General features: G+C 48.2%; 1 pseudogene; it reads left to right on the forward strand.

The window, feature by feature from the left end:
- The first annotated feature begins 10,677 nt into the window (after positions 1 to 10,677).
- On the forward strand, positions 10,678 to 10,839 carry LOC116085518 (annotated as a pseudogene).
- The last annotated feature ends 4,945 nt before the right edge of the window (positions 10,840 to 15,784 follow it).

The following is a 15,784-nucleotide window of genomic DNA, read 5'->3' on the forward strand; positions in this document are numbered from 1 at the left end:
TATTTCATTTAATATCCATGTAACACAGGGCTGGACATCCTTCCTAAGGATAAATAACATTACTGTATGAATAGAAATGGCTTCTAAAAACCTGTTATCTTTCAGTGGCATTTACCTTGCTATCTCTTTGGGTTAATATCACTAATGCCGCAGTGAGTAAACTAATGCCACGGTTTGGATAAGGATCACACAAGGTCCTGAGTGTTAGCTGATGAAAGCTGTTATGGTTGGAGCCTGGTGGAGCACGCGCTGTTATGGCGGTTACGGTCACTGACGGAATTAGTCCTTCTCCTGTCTGTGTTCTTCTCTGGCACCGCGAGGGGGGCAGCTGTCTCCATCAGGGGCTTCTTCAGAGACTTTCTGCCTCCACATGAGTCCTTCGCAGGAATAAGAAGAAAGCATGTGCGGACTCTTCTAAAACCACGCCCCCAAGTAAAGCTTTCCTCTTTCCTCTTTGAAATTAGGGTCTCCTTATGTGGCCCAGGGTGGCCTCAAACTCCTGAAGTCAATCAAGACCCTCCTCCTCCTTAGAGGAGCCAGGACACATGCTACCATGGCAACTACTTTTTCCTCTGTGTGAGTTGAGCACCTCAGTGTTTGTTATCCCAACAGAAAGCTAACACAATGAGTATGAAAATTCTCCTGTGAGATCTCATTTTTCCATCCACTTTTGATATGTGTATGTAATATACACCTTTTCCTATCACGGTGACAAAGTACCTAGTTAAAATGTTCTTTAAACGGGGAAAGATATACCTTGTTGGGATCTTTGGAGTTTCAGCCGTGATGAGCCATCTCTGCTGCCCTAATCCTTGGCAGAAGGGCATGAGGAAAAGCTTCTCACCTCATGGTGAGTGAGAAGTAGATAGTGGTTAGAGACATGATGCACCTTTCACAGGTGCCTACAACGACCTGTCACCTCCCACTAAGCCCTGATCCGCCATCCAGGCAGATGGAGGTTACGGACACCTCTCAACACTGCCATCAGCTGAGGCCCCAACACACGACGAGCCTTCAGGGCCACTTCATATACAAACCATAACCACATCCGTAAATGAGATTGCTCACTCATGTGGTGGTTGTAGGTGTCAATTTTGTGGGGTTTTACTTTGCTTTTTTTTTTTTTTTTTGGTTTTTCGAGACAGGGTTTCTCTGTGTAGCCCTGGCTGTCCTGGAACTCACTCTGTAGACCAGGCTGGCCTTGAACTCAGAAATCCACCTGCCTCTGCCTCCCAAGTGCTGGGATTAAAGGCGTGCACCACCGCCCGGCATTAGCTTTGTTTTTTAGGTTTTTTTGTTTGGCTTTGTTGTTTTGTTGTTTTGTTTTGCAACAAAGTTTCACATAGTCCAGACTGACCTCAACTCACCATGTATCTAAGGACGACCTTGAATTCTACTGGGAATCCTTCCCATCCATCTCCCAAGTCCTTGTGTTACAAATGTGCACAACATCTGGTGCACAAGATACACCATACATGGGCTGGAATTCAGGGCCTTGTGTAGGTTAGACTAGCCCTCCACTGGCTAGTCACACCCGTGGCTTGTATGTCTAATGTTTTGAGGAGCCTCAACCTTTTCCACAGCAGCTGCTCAGGGACACAGTCCCACCGACACTGGACAATCTTTGCAGCCTCTCCTTGCCAGCACCCAGTAAAGTGGCCATCGGAAGGTGCATGGGGGGCATCTCCCGGGGATGATCAAGGTTGAGAGTCGCTCCATGTGTTTATCGGTCATTTATGTGTGTCCTCTGCAGGTCTTTATGCTGCCTCTGCACGTCTCCTGAGCTGTTTCCTCCCATCCCTCTTTCATGGATTCATGCTAACAGCAGCTGAATCTAATAAAAATGTACATGTTCTCACAAATAGGGAGGAAGGCGAAATGGTCACTACAAAGGTGTATTTGTGGCACTGGAGCTATAACTGCCGGGGTGCTTCCCACTCTTTCAGAGGACCAGAGTTTAGCTCCTGGAGTACACATCAAGAGGTTCATAAACTCCCGCTCCGGGGAATCTGGACCCCTCTTCTGGCCCTACACCCCCTAGCCTCCGGAGTTGCCTCACCCAATCTCTTTCTCTCAAGTCATCAAAGTCTTTCTTTTACTAAAATTGCTCCATTAGCACTCGGATGAGGGGCTTTCCCTCTTACAGACCATAGCAATGGACACACCCTCTGGTCACTGTCTTATACTTTTTGTTTGTTTTCCCAGAAAGCCTTTAAAAATTATCTTCACTAGCTTTTTCTGACTTAACCTCAATAATTCAAGACTAATCCATTCCAAGCTAGCTTTCCCATCTGCAGAGCCACAACCCACAGTCTTTGAAGTTTGCCCAGGGACCTCACTTGGCTGAGATGAGCGCACAGTCCTAGTGATGGTTCAGGCAATGATGGACCAGGTAGCTGATGGCGAGAGTAGCTGACCTGTAAGATCATAACAGAACCTAAACCCCTTTCACCTCCGACTTTTGGAGTATGTGTTCTTTGCTTTGTCATGTTTGGGTCATCAATACTGAACACGTTACAGAGCCAGTGAGATGGCTTAGCAGGGAAAGACATCGGCTGTGCCAGCCTGCTCACTTAGGTCTGACACCCGAATCCAACAACAGAAGGGATGAAGGAGAGAACTGACTGCTAAAAGTTGTCCTCTGACCTCCACACGTGAGACTCGTCATGCATGCTCCCACATACATATGCACACACAAGTAAAATTAAAAATGGTAAACGTTGTATTATAATGTATAATATAATATTATAATAACATGTTGATGGTTTCTGGGTTAGAAGCAATAAGCTGTCTCATAATTGTATCTGTGGAGGAGGCGACACTTCTAGGCTTCTGAAGTATCCTGTGACCTCGCAATAAGAGAGCTTCCGGCCATGCATTTCTCAGATGCACCTCTTCCGTTCTGCCCTGTGTCGGTAAGCGCCCCTTCCAGGTAGCCTGACTTGCTGTGCTGCATAGTCTGTGTCACGATGATACAACCGAAAGGCATCTGAGAGGAGAAAAATCTCAGTCATGAGATTTATGTCACTCATAAGGCCAAGCTGGGGGCAAACCTGTTGGGCATTTTCTTAGTGAGTGACTGATGGGAGAAGGCCCAACCCATTGTGGCTGGTGCCATCCATAGGCTGGTGGTTCTGGGTTCTATAAGAAAGCAGGCTGAGCAAGCCATGAGTCCTGCATCAGCTCCTGCCTTGTGTGAATTCCCGACTTGGCTTCCCTCAATGATGGACTATGGTGCGGAAGTATAAGCCAAGCCAACCATTTCCTCCCCAGGTTGCTTTGGTCATGGTGTTTCGTCACAGCAGCAGAAATCCTAACCAAGACACTTGGATTCCAGGATCTTCATTCTCATAACTGACTGACGTAGTCTCTCTCTACCCCTCTCCTCTTAGCCCATTTCTAAGTTTCTTCATGCAAACTGTTTCTTGACAGGTCTTCCCTTCCTCCACGCCACAAAGCTAGGCTGCCCTCTTTCTCTTTTCTCTCCTTCCTTTCTCATCTGACTTTGTCATCCCAGACTGGCTCAATCCGGTGATCCTTCTGCCTCAGCCCAACGTTCTGCCTTTCCCTAAACCTTGGCAGGCTGTGGAACAGCTGTGACTCAGAGTTTGGTCACAGCCTATAACACTATTCAATGCCTGTGGTAGCCGAGGACAGCTCTAAATTACCTTTAAAAGGTAAAGGATGATCTATCAGTGGTCCTTGCTGCGAAGCCCGCTGCTTCTGTGTGTTTATGAATATTTATAAGGGAGCCGAGTGTTGTGTTTGGGGTGTTTCTCCTTGGCCTCCGTCTTCTTCATGATCTATCTGTTATTAGATTGAAAACCTGCCAGGGCAAGTGGAGCGGCTGCTCTCGGTACCTTTCTGTTCTCTTTGCTGAAGCACCTGGGAGGAGGCACGCTGGCTGTGGGCCGTAGGGAAACCCATCCTTAGGATAAAACCTCAGAGGCCATCTTGGCAGCACTTTTGCCTTTGATATTCCCGACCCTGGAAGGACTGGCCACGAGGACAGAGAATTGGAGGGTTTCAGGAATGGGCTCAGTGTAAGTGTATTAAGCCATGGCTCAAGTGTCAGGTGCCCTTTCTACAAAACAAGGTATGAGTGTAAAGGGCTTTTCTGTGAAGCAGGAATTAACTGGGTGCCAAATATAAAAGTGTGGGCTTTCCTATGCCTGCCCTTGGTTTGAATAATGACATGGAGACCTGGTGTATTTATTGAAAGCTTCAGGCACTAAGCTGGGCAGATTCTGATATTCTGGACTGATAACTGGACTGTGCTGGTCTGGACTATTTCCCAGCCACAGGGCGTTCCTGCCATCTTGGTCTCCCTCTGGCTTTCTTCAGTCCTGCCCTCTTGGCGTCTCTTCCCCCATCTGAGACCCTCTGCGTTCTCTCTCAGAGCACAGAACCCTCCCTTATCCTCTCCAGCCCAGATATAAGCTGACCAGCTCGTTACTGACCAATCAGAAGATGATGGAGAACCATGTTTTACAAAATACCGAGTCAGGGGCTGGCGAGATGGCTCAGCGGGGCTCACAACCACCCGTAATGAGATCTGACGCCCTCTTCTGGTGCATCTGAAGACAGCTACAGTGAATTACACCAAAGCGAGCAGGGCTGGAACAAGTTCAATTCCCAGCCACCACATGATGGCTCACGGCCATCTATACAGCTACAGTGTACTCATACACAAAAAAATCAATAAATAAATCTTAAAAAAAAAAAATACCATCCGGGTGGTGGTGGTGCACGCCTTTAATCCCAGCACTTGGGAGGCAGAGGCAGGTGGATTTCTGAGTTCAAGGCCAGCACCTGGTCTACAGAGTGAGTTCCAGGACAGCCAGGGCTACACAGAGAAACCTGTCTTGGAAAACCAAAAATAAAATAAAATTAAATTAAATTAAAAAGTGACTACACAGTGCACCTTCCCCAACAACAAGGATTAGAGAAAGCAGAGCTAAAAGACCTTCCAGGTATAGAACATTCAATTTGTGACTACTTCTCAACCACACAATATTAAGTTTCTATGGTGTTCCAGGTCCTTCAGAGTACTGTGTGCTTAGTAGGTGGGTGATGCTGTGCTTAATGCTCACCAACATTCTTCCAGTTACTTCCCAGCAAGTGACTCATGGCTGTCTTTCTCAGTAAGGAAATTAAAGCTAAACTCCCTGCTCCTGAGAAGATTGAGGACTGGAAGATCTGATACCGGAAGTAAGTGACCAGTCTCCCCAGCCTCGCCTCTGGTTTTCCGCCTCCATTTACTTACATCATTCTGAAGAAGGTTTCTAGTCTCAGGTCACCTCCCTTCTGAGCCTTCTGAGCTGAGTCGGTGGCCACAAATAGTAGCCAGGATCTTATTGGTGTGGGGCCGCCACCTACTGGTGACGTCATGCAACTGCAAGAGCGGTCACGCTGTGTGGATCGGCCAGAGGCAGCAAGGTTCCGAGGTTCCGTGGCACGCGTTCAGGGTGATCGAGTTTCCTCGCTTCCTCACCCACACACCTAGCAAAGGCTACAAGAGGCCTGACTTATGGTCGGAGTAAGACGCACTCAGGCTAAAAGTAAGAGGAGCGGAGTGGATGGACAAAGGTGACAGATTCCGAGATTATTCAAAGGTATAGGTGTGCGATCATGCATGGTGTACCGTGACAGCACCACGTTCCACAAACGCACACCGTTTGACAGTTGCCTTCCCCTGAGTGAGTGTGAAAGTCTCACAACGCCTGCTACACATTTGCTAACCCTTATTAATAAAGCTGTCAGTGTTCCGTGATTCCTGGGCCGTCTCAGCAGGTGTCTTATCTCGATGATTCTGGAACGACCTTAAAGGTCCTTTGCTTTTCCCGTAACCAGGTTATGAACTACAAGTAAAACTAAGAGGGTGTGCTCGGCATAGTTAATAAACAAGTGAATCTTTCGTAAGCTATGTTGGGATAACTAGAATAAAAAATGTTGGGGCCAGCGAGATGGCTGTGTGAGTAAAGGCATTTGCCACCAAGCCTGACAGCGAGCGTTCAAGTCCTGGCCAAGGCGTTTGTAAATGTATTTTGAGTCTGAGTCTTATTTCTGGGAGCATGGAGCTGGGAGGAAGAACCCGGGCTGAGTACCTGAGCAGTATCTGTAGTGTGTGTGTGTGTGTGTGTGTGCATGTGTCTGTGTCTGTATGTGTGTGTATGTGTGTGTGTGCATGTGTGTGTATGTGTGTGTATATGTGTGTGTATATGTGTGTATGTGTGTTTATGTGTGTGCATGTGTGTATATGTGTGTTTATGTGTGTGTGCATGTGTGTGCATGTGTGTATATGTGTGTGTATGTGTGTGTGCATGTGTGTGCATGTGTGTATATGTGTGTGTATATATGAGTGTGCATGCGTGTGTGTATATATGTGTGTGTATGTGTGTTTATGTGTGTGTGTATGTGTGTGTTTGTGTGTGTATGTGTGTGTGTATATGTGTGTATGTGTGTTTATGTGTGTGTGTATGGTGTGTATGTGGTGTGTGTGTTTGTGTGTGTATGTATGTGTGTATGTGTATATGTGTGTGTATGTATGTGTATATGTGTGTGTATATATGTGTGTGTTTATGTGTGTATGTGCGTGTGTATATATGTGTGTGTATGTATGTTTATGTGTGTGTTTGTGTGTGTATGTGGTATGTGTGTTTGTGTGTGTATGTATGTATGTGTATGTGTATGTGTGTGTATGTATGTGTATATGTGTGTGCATATATGTGTGTGTATGTGTGTGTATATATGTGTGTATATGTCTGTTTATGTGTGTGTTTGTGTGTGTGTATGTGTGTATGTGGTATGTGTGTTTGTGTGTGTATGTATGTGTATATGTGTGTGTATGTGTATGTATGTATGTTTATGTGTGTGTTTGTGTGTGTGTATGTGGTGTGTGTGTCTGCTGTCTGCCTCTATCCCCCCCCCGGGCTTTAGAAATGGAGTCGCCCCCTGAACTTGGAACTCAGATTTGCCAGCACTTAATGGCCTATGAGTCTTTGGCTGTCCAATGGCAACTCATTCCCAAAGAAAATATTATGCTTTAAGATCTAGACTGAGCAGTGAGTCCCTGTGAGTAACTGAGAACATGATGCATCAGGTAAGAGACTGTCTAGAGTCTTAGCTAGCACTCACTGACATTAACCTACCAAGATGTTGGAACAGGCTCTCTGGAGATAGGGCGTCATCAGGGAAGGCTCTGGTTGATGGACATGTTTCCTAGTAAACCATTGACTTTGATACTTAACTTCCTGAAGTCAGAACATTTCTCAAGAGGTGCTAGGGAAGTCAGCTCCAAATCACACCACAGTTCAACCACAGTTCACACAATATCTCCATTTCTATAAGGACTTGTAGGCATGGCACATGGTTCTGAATGAACCCTGCTGGGTAAGACCCGACAAAACCTCAACCAATCACGATGAAAGATCTTAGGAAAGTATTCTAGAATGCATTGCAAGGAAAAAAAATCGTTATGTCAGTTCCCTATTAAAAACATCTAACGGAGACCTAGTGTCTACAAGAAAAAGTCATTTGGAGTACATGGTCAGAGGATATAAAGTCTGAATTATGCAAGCTGGTGAGTAAGTTGAGGGAAGCTGGGCTCCACCCGGGGCTTACAGCTAACAGTACAGGATTGCATAATTCAGCTTTGCTGAGAGGGTAGATCACATGTCAACAATCTTACCAGAAAAGCAATGGCACATGGGAGAAGCCAGGGGAGGAGACGGAGTCACTGATGGCCTAGAGAGTGATACGCACTCAAGTGTACCCTCAAACTTACCCATCTGCATCCATTACATGTGCCCAGCTTATGACACTCACATGCCAGCCAATGGTTTTAAGTCTTTAAAAGAACGTTATCATATTTATTTACATGTGTGGGTGCATGTTCCATGGTGTGCATGTTGAGGTTGGGGACAACTTGTGGGAGTCTTTTATGTTCTTCCACTATGTGGAGCTCAAGGATAAACTTAAGTTTTTAGGCTAATCCATTCTGCCAGCTTGCTTTAAGTTTGTTTTGTTTAATAATTTGGAAATCGTGGTGAAATTGGAAGTCAAATGCATACAGAGGAATGGCAGGGTAGTCATGACGGTTAGAACAAAGCAGTCTGCAGAGCGGAGGAGGCTGGAATTGTGCTCCGGAGCACACACTGATCCCCACATGGCACTGTTGGATGCTATGCCTCATATGCTCTCCCCTCAGGGGTGCAGTGCCTCACTGTAAACGCAGCCTTTAATCACCCAATGCTATTGTCTGGAGGCTTACTGCCTCTCGCAGCTAATCTAGGCCTAGAATGTTCTCAGCCTCTGAGGCTTCCTGCTGAGTAAGCTTGCCCCTTCCTAGCCCCTTCCGATCTCTGGCTGTCTGGTTCAGCTCTGCTGCTCTGACCCAAACTCCTCTCCAAGATGACTGATTTAATCTGGTTTCTCTCTCAGCCTCCGACTTTTTGCTCTGCTTGGCCTCAAACTCACCCTGGCAATCTGTTCTAATCCTCTGGTTCTGTCTCGTTCTGTCTTCATCCGTGTCTAACACATTCTCTCTTTAACCTGTCTCTGTACAGTCTTCTCGTAAGACTGCAGACGTTCTCTCTCTCTCTCTCTCTCTCTCTCTCTCTCTCTCTCTCTCTCTCTCTCTCTCTCTCTCTTTCTCCACTCTCTTAATTAACTTCTCTTTTCTCTCCATTCTCTGGGAGCTGGGCATAGCCGGTTCTCTCAAATCTTTCTCTGATTTGTCACTTTGTCTGCCACTCAATTAGACATCACTTTCAAACATGGCTGCTTCCTTCTACAAACTAACTTTACCTTCATTGTTTTGGATTAAAGGTGTGTGCTGAGGCTCAGCCACACCACAACCAGAAACAGGTTTTTCCATGAAATAATACAATCTCAGGGTTCACAGTGTGATCAAACAGCCTGCAACATTTGACAATAAAGATGTGTATGAGCGAGCCTGAGGAGCAGGGTCAGCAGTGTCTCTCACTGCATCCTGCAGTCAGCTCTACTGAACCCAGTCCCACTATGCTGCGGTTTGTGAAGGTTAACTTGATTGCCAACTCAACAGGTTTAGAGTTGTCTAAAGGACAAGCCTCCGGTCATAACTCTGAGGGAGTTTCTAGATCGAGTTGAAGTGGGAAAGCCTATGTATTGAAGACTGCACAATCTCTCAGGCTGGGGTCCCAGACTGGACACCAGGAGAAAGTGAGTACCACAGTATCACTCGTTTCTCTGTGTGCGCAGGTGCAGTGTGTGGGCAGGTGCAGAGTATGCACAGGTGCAGAGTATGCGCAGGTGCAGAGTGTGCGCAGGTGCAGAGTATGCGCAGGTGCAGAGTATGCACAGGTGCAGAGTGTGCGCAGGTACAGAGTGTGCGCAGGTGCAGTGTGTGGGCAGGTGCAGAGTGTGCGCAGGTGCAGTGTGTGCGCAGGTGCAGTGTGTGCGCAGGTGCAGTGTGTGCGCAGGTGCAGTGTGTGCGCAGGGGCAGTGTGTGCGCAGGGGCAGTGTGTGCGCAGGGGCAGTGTGTGCGCAGGGGCAGTGTGTGCGCAGGTGCAGTGTGCAAGCAGGGACAGTGTGCGCACAGGGGCAGTGTATGCTCACAGGCAGTGTGTACATAGACGCAGCGTGTGCATAGCCGCAGTGTGTATGCAGGGGCAGCGTGGGCACAGTTGCAGTGTGTGCGCAGGCGCAGTGCGGCCAGCTGCCCTTCAAGCTCCTCCTACTGTGACGTCCCTACCCACCCAGAGGGGCTGTGCCCTCAATTGTGAGTTTAATAAATCCTGCTGTTGTTTTGTGTTTTATCACAACCACAGGAGCACTAAGTAAGACAGTTAATTAGGAGTTGAGGATGATCGCTGGCTGCCAGGGTTATCGTATGTATCAGCAAATCTCCCTGGCTCCTGTTCAACCTGTTGAGGAGACACAGAAGAAATCCACCAAAGTGCATGAAAGGCACTGTTCATGGTGCGTTCCGGAGCAGATGGGCAACACCACACACTGAGAGAACGGTGGTATTCACCCTGGTCTGGGCCTAACGGAAGTTCTTGCCCAACGCTTTGGCTAAGAAGACAGTTCAAACAAGTATTTTTTTATTTATTTATTTATTTATTTATTTATTTATTTTTAAGTAGAAAGACTTGAGTACCCCTTCCCAAGTAAAGGCAACCCAGGCTTTGGTTCAGCATTTCCAACGCCAGATGACCAACTTGCAAACAGGAAGCAAGGATTTACTGGACAATTCACTTCAAATCAGCTCACACTCCGGTTCCTCTGGTACACGTGCCGGATCGTTTACTGTAAACATGAGTGGCAATTTGGCAATTTTAAAAAAATTGTTATTTTTTTCATCCAAGTACAATCTTAGATTATTCTGTTTGCCTCTTTAATCTAGCCTGGCACCGGTTGCTTTTATGGAACTCCTTTGAATTTTCCGTCTGTAATGAGTCCATTATATTTGTTTTGAAAGCCACTTAGACATGGCAATGCCAAAGTGCAAACGCATCTGGCAAGTCAATGCGGTTTATAACTTCCTGCTGCAAAACCATAATTGAGACTTCTGATTGCATTATAACAACGTTCAGATGAAGAAGTGCCACAGCCACATCTACTGGTTGAGTATTCCTTGGTGGCTCAGCAGGAAACAGTCTCAGAACGCATTCCATGAATGGCATTGAAGGAGCTGCCCCTAGAGGCCTTGCAGGTGTGGCTGCTGTGTCACAAGTGTGTCAGTAGGTGGCAGAGAGGAGAGAGGCTGTTGTTTGCATTCAGTGACTGGTCAGGGAGCTAGCCTGAGACAGTCTAGTCAGGGAGCTAGCCCGAGAGGACCATCAGTCTGGCAATGTGTATGCCCAGACTGGCTCCCAGGGTGGGGAGCAAGCCTGAGACAGATGACCCCCCCCATGGGGCTGCATGGTTGGCTGGAGTGAGGAGCAACTCTGAGGTGACCACCAGCCCTGCCTCATGCAGGCTTGGCGGGGCAGGCAGCCCAAGATGACCTCTGCCTGGTGCTATGGTATGTAGGTGGCATAGCACTCCTGAGACCACTCCTGCGATGACCCCAGACACCCAGAGACCCCAGGCACCACTAAGAGGAGCAAGTAAGTGGTAGAGAAATGGAAGAGAAAGAGAAACAGAAGGGTGTGGGCACAATGAAGAGAGGCAGAACTGGAGACTCGGGGGTAGTGAGGGACAGCCTGACGCGAGTAGCTAGTGATGCCACCCGGGATCATGGTGGGGTCCTGGCCTGTGCTGACACTGGGAGCCACATCTGGGTCTATGGTCCTGCAGCAGCAGGGATTCATTATCACCAAGAGTCCAGGCATCCCTGGTCTAGGCTTTCCCCTGAGGACATTTTGATGTCTGAGAACTGTGCAGAACTGGCCTCACCCTTTGCCTGGGCATGTTGGGGGAGAGCTGGCCAGAGGGCATAAGAGCAGGAGAGCTGACCTCACCCCTATCCAGCTGCAGTACTCGGGAGAGCGGACCCCACACATTGCCCAAGGAGCACAGTAGAGCTGGCCCTGGTTGCAGGTTGCTGGTAAGCCAGCCCTGAGGGCATGGGAGAGCTGGCCCTGCCCTCATCATGGATGAGGGAGAGATACCCTTCTAACCATTTTATCCCTTCTCCCCTTGCCACCTGCCGCACGTGGCAGTCCAGGCCTTGGGGTCATGAGAGCATGAGAGCTGTCCCTGTCCCCCACCAGCTGCAGCCCTCAGGAGAGCAGGCCCTGCACTTCGCCAGGGCAGCACAGTAGAGACGACCCTGGTGGAGGTGTGGGAAAGCTGGACCTGCCAGTCATCTGCTGCGCTCTGACATGGGCAGGGCAGAGAAGCTCCGTCTCTTGCCCCTTGCCATTTAAGGCAGGCAGGACGGCTGACCCCAGGGTCATGAGAGCATAAGGGCTGGTCTTGCTCTTCAGCAGCAGTGAGAGTGCCCTACACCTTTCCTGAGCAGCGCAGTTGAGCTGGCCCTGGAAGTGGCGGCTGCCTGTGAGCTGGCCCTGAGGCATGAGAGAGCTGGCCCTGCCTTTTGTCTGCTGTGTAGTGGAGCAGATGAAGGAGAGATGCCCTCCTTCCTTCCATCATCCCTCAACACTTATGGGAGGCAGGAAAGCTGGTCCCAGCCCTCACCAGCTACAACACTCAGGAGAGTGGGCCCTGTGCCTCACCTGGGCAGAAGGGTAGAGCTGGTCCTGGTTGGAGGGGTTGCAGATGAGTCAGCCCTGAGGGGCTGAGAGTGGGAGAGCTGACTCTTCCCCTTGCTGTCTGTGGAACTGGATGGGTCAGCTAGGGCAGGGCAGGAGAGCTAACCCCTGAGGTATGGGTATGGGAGACTTGGTGGCCTGACCAGCTCAGACACCTCTCAGGCTCAGATCCAGGGCTTTGAATTGGCCCACTCCAACATCTACCCCATCAGCGAACTGCTGGAGTGCATAAAGGGTCCTGCAGATCCAAAACTACAGGATCTCTGGTGACACAGGGAAACAATGGGATATCAGAGAAAGTCCTAGTGAGGGCTCCACATTGCTAGAGTAGCAGAAGTCAGAGGCCTTGAAGTAGACTAATGACCCATAAAATGAATGTGTGCAAGTAAAGAAGTGTGGACGAAAGGGCCTATACGGTGGGACACGGTGACACACTACAGCTTCCACAATGAGTTTGTATTTTGTTGTGGGAGGAGGACGAAAGGGCCTATACGGTGGGACACAGTGACACACTACAGCTTCCACAGTGAGTTTGTATTTTGTTGTGGGAGAGGGTTGCAAGGGTGGAGGGCAGGTATGAGGGGAAGGGGAGATGAGTGGGACTGGGGTGCATGATGTGAAATTCACAAAAAAATTAATAAAAAGTAAATGAGGAGGGGGGAGTTGAAGGAACCCAGGCAACTCCTCCTCCCTCATGTATCCATTCAATCTGACTCCTGCTGCCCCCACAGCACTGGGAATACAACCCAGGAAAGCTCTGCCATGCTAGGAAAACTCTCTACACCCAGCTAACCCCCTAGGCAGATGTCTTTCTTTAAAGACAGGATGGCCTCTCACTCACTGTGTATCCAAGAATGACCTTGGACTTCTGATTCTGTGTGCCCCCCCGCCTGAGAAGACTACAGGAGCGCATAGACACCCCCAATTGTGCGAACGCTCTACCAACTGGGCCGCATCCTGTCTCAGTCAGAGTTCTTGACTCAAGCAAAGCCGATGATGTAATATTATTTGTGTATTTTTTAAATTTAGCAGGCAGGTGCGTTACAGCGTGTCACGGCAGTTGGAAGATAGTGTTGTCCACGCAGGGTCTCTTGTTCCTTCTGTCGCTGCACTGTGTGTGATCTACTAGACAATCCTGACTCCACCACCCATCTCCCTGCGAGAATGCTTAGATTACAGGTGTGAGCCACTGTGTCTATGGTGGTTTGGGGATTCTTTGGTTTTGGTTTTGGTTTGTTTACATTGGTTCTGGCCTTGGGGATTGGACTCAAGTTGCCAGGCCTGTGCAACAAGCAGTGTGCCACACTGAGCCCTCTCAGAGGCCCATGGTGTATCTTGAGCATAGGACTTAAGGTGAGTTTTTTAAATCTAAGTCTGTGTATATCAAAAGATCAACTTTCAGGTTACAAAGATGGCTCAGGGTTGAAAGCGCTTGCAGATCTCCCAGAGGACCTGAGTGTATATCCCATCACCAAGTTCCAGCCAGCGGTTTAAACTGCCTATAACTTTAACCCAGGTGATCTGACACCCTCTTCTGGCTTCCATGGACACACACACACACACACACACACACACACACACACACACAGGAAAGCCACAGGCCTAGTGATTTGTTTTCTTTTCACTGCATAGCATATGTAAGAGGATGGTTTGGAAGCGGGGAGGAATGAGAGGGGCTCACAGGAAGCTGGAGGGCGGCAGGCTCTGCTGAGTGTGGACGACAGGCCAGAGGGAGCGAAAGAAATAAGAGACTGGGAGGAGACATGCAGACTGGGAGACAGATGACAGACTGATAGGTGACATACAGAAGATAAATAATAGGATGATGGTAGAGATAGATAGAAGACAGACAGATAGACAGACAGACAGTGAAGTAAACACAGGAGATTCGGTCAGGGAAATGTTTGGTGCTGTGGTCTCAGACTGCTTTAATGACTGAACATAAGGCCATGCACATCCCCGCTTTGATAAAATGTTATTAATATCATAGATCATCTTTCCCACACAGAAAACAAAACCTATGTTCCTTCCCTGCAATAAAGTACCTAGGACACACTGGTTCCACTAACAGTGTCCCTAAGACTCATCAGCTTCCTTGAAACTTTTCATTTAAAGACCATATATCTTATAGCGAAGTCTTTCTGCTAAAACCAGCAATAAAACATTTGACATAAAAAAGAACAAAGGTGGGGTTTGTCAGAATCTCAGGTAGCGAAAGTAATAATTAAAAAAAAAATCACATGGTATTGGCAGTTAAATAAATGAACAGATTAGAGAAATAAACTAGAAAGACAAGCGCATGATAGCTTAATACAGGACGGAAGTCACAGTGAGTCTCTGGGAGAAGAAGGGTTGATTTTTAGGTATTATACAGGAAACTGGTCCATTGAGTGAGCACAAATAAAATGGCGCCTTTAACATACATCACACAGGGGCATGCCGCGGTACACTTAAGACCACATGAAAGTGTGTGTGTGTGCAGTCGCACACCGGCATGTGTGGAGCCAGCTGTCTTTTGGAAATTGAAACTTCCCAATTAGGGGAAAGTGAACATGGTCTAGGTGGCATCCGTATTCCACACGCTCCAAGGGGGTGTCGGGCAGCCCGTCGTAACCTTCGGCATGTCTGCAGTAAATAAAGCAGAGGAGAAGAATATGCATTCCACTCAGCTCTGGAACCACTTTGACCACAAATGAGTTCTGGGGGTTGTGCTAGTGAGCTAGTTACTTGTCTTAGTTCCCCGACAAAATACCTGAGTACGGCCACTTAAGGAAGGAAGGTTTATTGGGATCATGGTTCCGGGATGCAGTCCTTCACGATTGGAAGGAGAGATAGGGAAGAGTGGGAGGTGGCTAGAGCGACTGGTCTATAATCAGGAAGTAGGGACCAATGATTACCGAGCTCTGCTCACGTTCTCTTTATTCAGAGCTCCCAGATGAGGCATCCCTAACATCTCAGACCAAACCAATAGAAAACATCAGCCTGTAGATCCCAACCAACCCCCAAATTTTGATAAGGTCCTATTCACAAGGAATGAAGTGCATGAGTTATTTCACCAAAGATTGTCTGAGAGTGCCTTCTCAGAGCTTTCCTGCTGCCAGCCACCAACTCTAGGGCAGCAGTGGCCACGGAAGAGGCCAGGCAGCTCACCTTGTTCTGGCCTCCTCTTTGGCCACTCTGACTGGGCCAGAGGAGATGGATACTTGCGGACAGTGCCCCGTGCACAGACAGGCAGTGGATACATCCTTCCCACTTAGGCACTGTTCTTGTACAACACTGTTGTTCCCACTGTTCTTGTACAACAAGGAAAGTGACGAGGAGCAAAGCGAGGTGAGCTGAATACAAACACTATCATGTGCATGTGCTGTAGGTGTGAGCGTGGGGTGTAGAGAGGCCATGAAAGAAACACATTAGACAGCTGCTTCATGTGCCCAGAGGATGAGGTGTCAGACTTATGATGACCTGACATCTGCCAGGATGCCAGAGAGAAAGAAGAAAAAGGAGGAAAAGGGAGTTAGAAATAGGGAAGGGAGGAAGGAAGGAAGGAAAGGAGAGAGGGAGGGAGGGAGGAAGGGAGGGAA

Source organism: Mastomys coucha, unplaced genomic scaffold (genome assembly GCF_008632895.1).
Source record: "Mastomys coucha isolate ucsf_1 unplaced genomic scaffold, UCSF_Mcou_1 pScaffold9, whole genome shotgun sequence".
Taxonomy (NCBI): Eukaryota; Metazoa; Chordata; class Mammalia; order Rodentia; family Muridae; genus Mastomys; species Mastomys coucha.